Genomic DNA, 9,010 nt, shown 5'->3' on the forward strand with positions numbered 1-9,010 from the left:
GGTGTGCCCAAACCATCCATGGAAACAGGTTGTGTCTCTGTTACAGACAAAGATAAATGAATCCCAGCAAACCTTGCCTTGGAAGAAAACCCTTGCCTGTCCCAGGACATGGGATCAGACTAACACTGAGCCTGCCAGCAAAACACTAACACCTTCAAGGAGTTTTTTAAAAGCTTTTTCTCATGCCATTTAGCAGCTGCAGCGCCGGAGGAGGCAGCACCAGATGTCCAGACACAGCACAACCCCAGAGCCTTTGCCTCGCCCAGTTCCAGCTCTCTGTTCCTCTTCCAGAAATGCATCTTCCCTGTAAAAAGCTTTATTTTGGGACCTTGCCTGGTCAGTGGTGTGTCTTTCAGGTACGTTCATGACTGAAGGCACTTGCATGCACTTGCATGTGCAGTCGATCCACCTTCGAGGACCACAGGTACCAGCGGCACAGCCTTTTGCTCAGCTGCTGATGGAAACCAGCCCCTCATCCTTCCAGCCACCGCCGGACATGATGGGCTCATTTCAAGCACCAGCTCTGCTTGAACACGTCACACTGGGGGGCAGTTCAAAGCCTCCCATTTGACTGCAGCACCAAACCCAAGTGCGTGGCCCTGGCTGGCCCGCGGCACCGGGAAGAGCAGGGAGCGAAGGCGGCTCTAGCACCGCTGCTGAGCCCGGCCGGCAGCCTGCACAGAGAGGCTGAGTCATTATTTTATTAGCAGGCCCCACAACTACTTTAATGTGGGCTTAGGCTGCAAAAACAAAAACATACATAAAAGCATTTGGAATTACTTCATAAAATACTAAATCACAATATTAACCGACTGACCTTTGCTCTATGCAGACCTGCTAATTTTAGCAATTACAGCCAACAACTTGAACATATCAAGTGGGCAACTGTTTAACAATAATGACATCTGCTTGGAAAATCCAATTATGTCTAAACATCTTTAAATCCCCACTAGGGGATACCTGCTTTCTTTTTGCAACTGTTAGTCTCTGCCTAATAGGATTTTAAACTCGCAGCCTGCTGCACACTGTGGTGGCAGTGGCCCCTCTCCCTGGAGTGGCAACAACAGGACCGCCATCCCATTAAGCAGGGAACGAGAGTCTCTCCTCGGACAGTGATGGAAGCGGTTTGTTTTTTTGACAGCCTAATCTGATATATGGGTGCATTAGCTGGATCCCTTCACTCCTCTGTCCCCCCCGCAGATACTGCTCCCTTCCGCAGCCCCCCACGGTTACATGTGCTGGACACAGCCAGGGCTGATCTCTGCAGTCTGTTTCTTGGGAAGGACCTTGCAGCCATCGGTGCCTTTTGTGGGGCAACGGACATGAGATTTCCTCCTGCAACATCCTCAGACACAAACTAGTTTTGTTTTCTGGGTTGACCTGTGTTTCTTTCCTCTCTTTTCTCCCTTCTTTCCTCCTCTATCCCCAGCTACTTAAATCCCTCCCTGCTGCTCCCTGCTTCACAGGTGAAACTCCAACACTGAGATCTGTTCCTCTCTATAATGGGAACCCCTAAAAGACAACAGCTACACAGTGGCTTTTGCAGCCATGTTTCAGGCCTGTAGGTTTTTCTTGCCAAGAAAAGTGACATTAGAAGTAAATGGGACCAGTGAGGAACAGTGAGCACGAGACCACCCAACTCTCCAATAAAGCACCCCAATGCAGACCAGGATCCTCCACCGTAAAATCAAAGGTCTTTATTCAGCCCCCAGTTAGGTTGCTGCAAACCCCTGAGCCCCACTGATCTGGCAGCTCCACAGTCCCACTCCTGATCACTCAGCACCCTGGGCTGCGAGGCTATTGTCAGATATTTGAATTGAGATATAAGAACAGAATATTTCCGTCCCTTCTCCTCCCTCCCTCTCCCTCCCCGGCCAGCCTGGCTCTTTGCTGATGGAGCGTGCAGCAAAATCACAATCACATGTTTGCAGCAGTAGGAGGCCATTGGCATGGAAGTGGCTGTGATGTCACTACAAACATTTCCACCCTATCCCATTTCTCCAGAACAGTCTCCGTTTTTATGACCCCATCCTGAGATCTGCAGGAAATCAAATTGTCCTGATTCTATTTTGAGCGCTGGTGTCATGGCATCAATATATAACGACGTGGTGTCGAGCCGGAGAGGCTCAAGTGCTCTGCCGTGGTGTCACAGCCAGTTTGTTTTGTGCAGCCCTATGGACTGGATCGCAGCCCTGCGGATGCCACGCTTGCCGTGCTGGGACCGCTCGGGACACGTATGCTGTGCTAACGGGATGAGCTGCAGGGGCAGGACACAGGGCAGGTCTGGCTTCCATCCATCGGCAGCTCCCACACCCTGCTAGAGGTTACCAGCTGGGGCACAACGGTACCAGAGGGCAGAGCAATCACGCAGGCACGTGATACATGGTTCCTACAGAAAGGCCAGTTGAGTGCCAATCAGCCCCCGGGGGCTGCATGCGAGGGAAGAGAAGAACATGGTTGCAAGGTGCTTCTGCAGGGCAAGGGGAGATGCAAGCAAGGGAGAGAGATATTTGGGGACAGACAGACACTGGAAAGGTGCCTGGGGCAAGAAACCAAGTGGCAATCTGAGCAAAACAGGGAGAAGTAACACCCCGCAGGTACAAATTCTTGTCTAAACTAGGATTACCATCTAAACAGAATGAACCATGGGTCAGACCCCCCCCCAGATAGCTATCTGAGATTCAAACAGGGGTTTAGATCCCATTGTGCTCATGAAACAGTTCCCTGATGCTTTCCACCAACGCGTGAACCCCTGCAGACTGGAGCTCTCCCTCGTGCCTTTGTCTCACAGGGAAGAATCAGGCCCTGAGATATCTCTTGGCAATTAAGCTCCAGTGGCATCCCTACCTGATGTTTCTCCTGCACCCAAATCTTATCTTCTCCTCAAAGAACATCAGCTCTAACACACGGCATACACAAAACACTCCTGAACTGAGGTCTCCAACAGAAGCAACAACATCTGCAGCAAAATTTTATCTATTGGCCAGAGAGCTTATCCTGGAAGAACTTAAGACAGCCCACAGAGTCCCCTGGAGCAGAGCAGGAAAAGCACTGGTTTGTCTAAAAAAGCAGTGGGAGAGACGTGGTGGTGGCCCATAGCTCCTAGGGAACAAGAGAATATGGACTGTTTTTCAGAAAGTGTTGTGGGAGCTTCTCTATTATTTCTCTTAATGTAAGGGACAGGACAATCCCATATATTTAAAGATTTTGCAGAAGGGTGCAGGTTTGAATCCTACATTAAGATCAGAGCTCCTCCAGGAGAAGCATCTTTTGCAGACTATGTTACAGAAAGTTAGAGCCTCTTTGCAAAGGCAAAAGAAAGCCTAGTGACAGAGTTCGAGTATCTCAAGGCTCATATGAAGCATACCAAGTGCTCACGTGTGTTTGCTCTCCACAGTATCAGAAAATACTCATGCTACAACCCCAGATAGGTTAATACCTCAAGGGTATTAACCCTTGAGGCACTTCATTTCTGATGAAACTCCACCATCTCAGCTGAACCTCATCAAGACTGAATGTGACCCTTTATTTACCTTTAGCCATAACTGCTAAACTCACTGCATTCGAAGGAGCCAGTGCTGAGACCAGACAATCGCTTTCTAAACTCCTGTATGGGGAACATTAGTAATTGGAGATAGCAGTCCGGCAGACTCGCAGCCTGAGACAACGCTCAGTTCCCATGAAATTGCTGGGTCATTAGTCATCTCCTCTCCACAGCTTTCATTTTCAAGCCCTCCTTTATCTTTGGCTATGATTAGCACTCAATTGCATTCACCTTTGGTCACCCTCCAAAAAGCACCAGGCAAAGGAGCTCATGGGACTTGAATACCACCCACTTCTGAAGCATTCAAGAAAGTTCTCTACTGTTTGACTTCAGTATCTGCTTTCCCATCTTCCATGGGGCTATGCCCTGTAACTCTCTCTTCGTGGCTGGCAGAACTTTGTGCCCTTCCTTCCCCAGGCTCAGACCTCCCCCATGCCATTAGAGACAGCTCCTCACTTTCCCATACCCTTGATCACTCAGCATCTTGGCTCGGTGATGCCATCCACCCTTTCCAGCTCCTCCACTTCCTCCTTTTACCCTCAATTCCTCTTACCTCCCTCCAATGCCTTCCAGGAGCTGCTTTCTTTCCTTCCTCCTGCTGCTTGCTAATGCTTTCCTTCCCACTTTGGACACTGCACACCCGTAAATAAATAGTTGCTTGAATTGCTCAGCTAAGAACGTGGCCTCTTCCCACCACCCATGACATGAGGAAAACCCTCAATGGTGTTTAAACAACCGCAAAATGAGGCCCAGCAGCACCAGGTGACTTGGCAAGGAGTGACATCGGTGTTACAGAGACACACTCCAGCGTGGTCAGAGTGAGGAGCCCATGTCGGGTGATAACATTTTTTTAAATCTTTTTTTAATTTTATTTTATCATTCTCTCTCTTGTGGTTCCCTCCAGCTCCCAGAACGAACAGGGCTTTTTATTGCTGGGGTTAAAAAACACGAATTTGCATTACATCCTGGCTCCCGCTGTAATACTTCAGTCTTGTTTCTCTCTCGTCCCCTCTCCAGAACAACTGATGCTATCACAGCCTGATTTAATTTCAAAGACGGATTGTGATTTGGCAGTCGGGGAAAAAAAAAAAAAGCCAAGCTAATCAAAAGTCACCATCTGCTGCGTTGCCATGGGGATATTCCTCCCCAATAAATGTGCTCTTTGCCAAAATCACAGATAACAGCACTATAAAGGGTGGGAGGTGGAGGGGGGGGAATCAAAGAAAGAAGTTCCGACACTAGGGGGGAAAAACGAAAGAGAGAAACGAGGGAGAAACAAGAGGCAGAGAAGAAGTGGGAGAGAAAGGAGCATGGACTACTGAGGAAAAACAACGAATGAACCAACTAGGGAGAAGGAGAAAGAAATCAGAGAGACTAACAAGCAACTGAGGGTGACAAAGTGATGGAGAGAGACAGACAACTGGAAAGGAGGAAAGAGGAGAGACACCTCGAGACACTCTGCTGCATAAGATACCAAAACAAAACAAGCAGAGATAAGAGAATTGCCCTCAAAGCCTCATCTCAGGGGAAGGGGAGAAAACTGAAGCATCAGTGAGAACTCCCAGGGATGCTGGTTGGAGCTCGAGAAGAGACCTTACCGCTATTCATATCGCAATTACTGAAAATAAATCCCTGGATGGGATGGACGGTGACACGTGGGGGTGACCAGAGTCAGGTCGCTGGTGCTCCAGCAGCCCAGATGCTGCCAGGGCCCCATGGTGAGCTGGAAGGGTTTGTCATGCTGCAATATGGCACCAGGACCTGGTGGGTTAAAATACATTTATCTGGAATTGAGCATCTTCAAGCTGTCCTGTTTGAGATGGCAGAGGGGCAGGGGCCAGTCGTTCAACAGTCGCTGTCGCTTTTTATTTCCCCTTGTGATACTGGGTAGCAATTTGGGATATGGAATATAAAGGCAAAGAGTGCATCTGTGCAGAGGGTCATTGCTGTCCCCAGTGCTCAGAGGGCACTGGCCAGGTCCCGCAGCACCATGCACCCCAGGCACGGGCACTGGGCAAGGCAGCTGGCCAAAGAGAAATGGGGTCACCTAACACGAAATGAGTAAAAGCTGTCAAATTTTAAGTCACAATGTGCTGGCTGTCCCCTGACCCTGCTTAGAGTGTGCTTGTGTGTGTTGAGTGCCCCTATTAACCCCCAGCAGCTAACGGAGATATGGGAGGCATCCCGCACTCCTCCCCAACCCTAGTGGGAGCTAGGGGGTCACCTAACACCCACACTATGAGGATGGGATGAATTATTCACAACTGAGGCACCACCAGCCTTTTTCTTCCTCCTGCCCTGTTAGAGAATAATCCCGGAACAGATCACAGGTTGTGTGAATTCTTCACTCAAAAAAATAACTGAATGACTTCTGCATGAACTTGTTTTGCAATTCAACACTAGCACTGATAAGAAACGGTCGCTGCGCATTGACTGGAGGAGCGCAACACCATGTTGCCCATATCCAACAGTCTTTGGATCAGCTCTTCTCTCTTCCCTTTGCCCCACCTCCTCCCCACATCGAGGTGCTGTAAAAATCACAGGTCTTAAAACAGAGTGTTGGATGTTTTTCTCTGTATAATCATTTCAGAGCACTGGGGTCATACTTCTATCCTTCTCTGCTCAACTGCATAAACATTTTGTTTTGAAGGAAAGCTAAAGAGCATCCCATCACATAGCTCCAGGAGCTGGGGTTTAGAAGTGTACGCTAACATATGCCCCACAAGAGCATTAATGCCAGTTGAATCTATATACGCGGGAAGAGATAGGCAGTTAGAGTGAATTAATTTAAAAATTATAATGGGAGTTATTGAGTAATATTTTTCAGAGTAGCTTTAGTGAAGACCAAAGGCATTGGGTCCTCTGAGCTGAGATGGCCTCACCTGTGTGAATGGAGCCAGATGGGTTGTCAGAGCAGCAGAGTTTCTGTACTCCAGATCCCATCCTCCCCCCATACCACTACCTCCAAGGCTCCCAAAACACTTCTCCCGAGCCAGGCAACATCTAGGGAAGCAGAGGTGGCCATGGCAGTAATGGGGCTCCTCCAGACCCAGCGTCCTCCCTCTGTTGGCACGGTGAAACTCACCCATGGCCAGAACCGAGAGAAGGTCCAGCAGGTTGTCTAAACGCCTCTTTATCCTCTGCAGATGCAGGATGATGCCCCTGGGGAGACCTTTGGGCTGTTCTCCATACAAGATGGCTCTAGCACTTGGGCCAGGGATAGACCCCAACTGTGTCACACACACACCCTCCCCCCGACAGGGTTCCTGCACAGGAAAGATGGAAGAAATGAGCTGAGAGTGAACGGACCTAAAGATGGGAGAGAGAAGACATTGATGTGGGAACTAGAGAACCTAGGGGAAAAAAAGAAAAAAAGAAAAAAGGGAAAACTCAAGTAATGCAAGTAGGAGAGGGAGGGAAAGCTCTCTGGAATGGGGACTGCAGGGAGGGCTTGTGGGAGAGACAGGCAGAGGATAAAACCACGCAAAATGGAGAAATGCTTCTGGATAGCATAAGCATCAGGTGCACGAACACCCACATTTACATCCTGCTAGCATGGAGGGTAGGACATGGGGTTAGATGGCAGAGGGATGGGACTAAGAAAGCCTCCAGGAGGAAAGGCCCCTTAAAAACAACCTGACGCGTGGATATGAAAGGCTGAAACTCCAACAGCACCATGCGAGGGATGCCCCGTTGGCAGCACCACAAGGCAATGGCCACAGCACCCACCGGGAAAGCTGAGAGGACCCCAAAGGGAGCTGGGGCAACAGCACTGACTACTGGTGTCAGACCCCATTGGGGAGGGTTTCTGCGGGGAGCCACACTGGGAAGGGGTTTCTAGCACGCACAATGCGAATGCACGAAGGGCTGACACTCGCGGGACATCCCCTGGCTGGTCCGCAGCACTCAGCCCCAGTGCCCAGGGGTTGCTTACGGTGAGTGGAGAGTGCTGCTGGGCAGGTTGGATATGCACCTTGGCATAGCCAGGCAGTGCCACATTGGGCCACTGTCCCCAACGGAGCAGGAGCTTAGTCCCAGATCAGCTCCCAGGGGGAAAACGAGCGGTGGGGATGGGGACATTAGCAAAGAAAAGGGCTAAATCAAGCAGCATAGTGAAGAACGGAGCCCTCATCACCATCCTGCCTCCACCACGTCTCACTTCCCCGTCCTGCCTCCCCCTTTCCTCTCACTGGACTGTTACAACATTTTACAGTGCAGGAGAGAGGGGAGCTCCAGCAAGAGAAGGGACAAAAATAGGGAAACAATGAAGTTTTGTTTAAAATTAGAGAATTTTGTTAAACAAAATCTTTTCCTATGCAGTCAGCCTATTGCTACTACCATTTTTCTCCCCCCTTCCCCAATTAAACAGCAAATTATACTTATCAAAGAAAAGAAAGTAAAGGAAAATCTGAAAGGCTGTGAGAAACCTTTAATTATTAGTATAGTGGCATGAAAAGCTGTTGAGCCCCTTAGAAACGTACATGGCCAATTATCAAAAAATATAAGAGATGCAGAAAGAAAGGTTTGTCTAATAAGTATGAATCGCAGGGCCATTTAGAACATCAGTGTTAAAGCATTAGAGTTAAATGGAAAAGTAAAAAGGGTCTGATGGTTTTAACTATTTCACAGGAGGACAAGAGGTTGATACTGATAAGACAAGCAGTATAGTGAAGTTAATTATCTGCGGCCCTTGGTGCACAAAGCTTTTTGAGCTGGTGATTAATAGAGATAAACCATTCAAACTCCACATTTCTAAGGTGAATGAAGATGGCAGAGGAACCGCACAGCCCCAGCATACTAACTACTCTGACAGCAATGGGCCCGGCTGCTGCAGAAGGGTGCTGGGTGGGTTTATCGCACCCGATCTGCTCGCCCTCCTCTAACAGCAGGGAGGCTTGGGAGGTACGAAGGGGTGGCCAAACATCCCCAGCATCTCTGGGTGTTTGCATCTTTGGAGATGGCTGGGGAAGCTTCCCTTTAACTAATAAAAATAATCTTTACGAAATGCTCCAGCGTTACCTCTCTGAGAGTAATGCAATCTGGGGGATGCTTGTATGCAAGTATTTAATGCCACGCTGATCCTTCTTGCACTGCATTAGCTGTTTGTCTCAGGCCTGCTTGCTGCTAGGTACGTGCAGAGGGCCCCTCCTTCAGCTCCTCATCCCACCCCGCAGCTCAGGTAGAAGTATTGCAACCTCCCCGGACCAGGGGTCAGTGGAGTAGACAGGGGTTAAAAGTGCTTGAAGAAAGCACGCGTCCTAGATATGAATTCTGTTTTAGAATCACGGAGTACCTGCATGGAGGATGGGAATAAATTAAGTGGTGTGGTGCTTCTGTGGGAACTGGGAAACAAAGATGTGAATGCAGGACTGACTCAGCCCTTCATCTTTCTGAGACAGATAAATCAGGCACCATGAGGTTTATCATGCTTGAGTCTGGCAGATAAGACCTAAGAAATGGAGAGCC

The sequence above is a fragment of the Pygoscelis adeliae genome, unplaced genomic scaffold (genome assembly GCF_000699105.1).
Source record: "Pygoscelis adeliae isolate BGI_AS28 unplaced genomic scaffold, ASM69910v1 Scaffold453, whole genome shotgun sequence".
In the NCBI taxonomy this organism is placed as follows: domain Eukaryota; kingdom Metazoa; phylum Chordata; class Aves; order Sphenisciformes; family Spheniscidae; genus Pygoscelis; species Pygoscelis adeliae.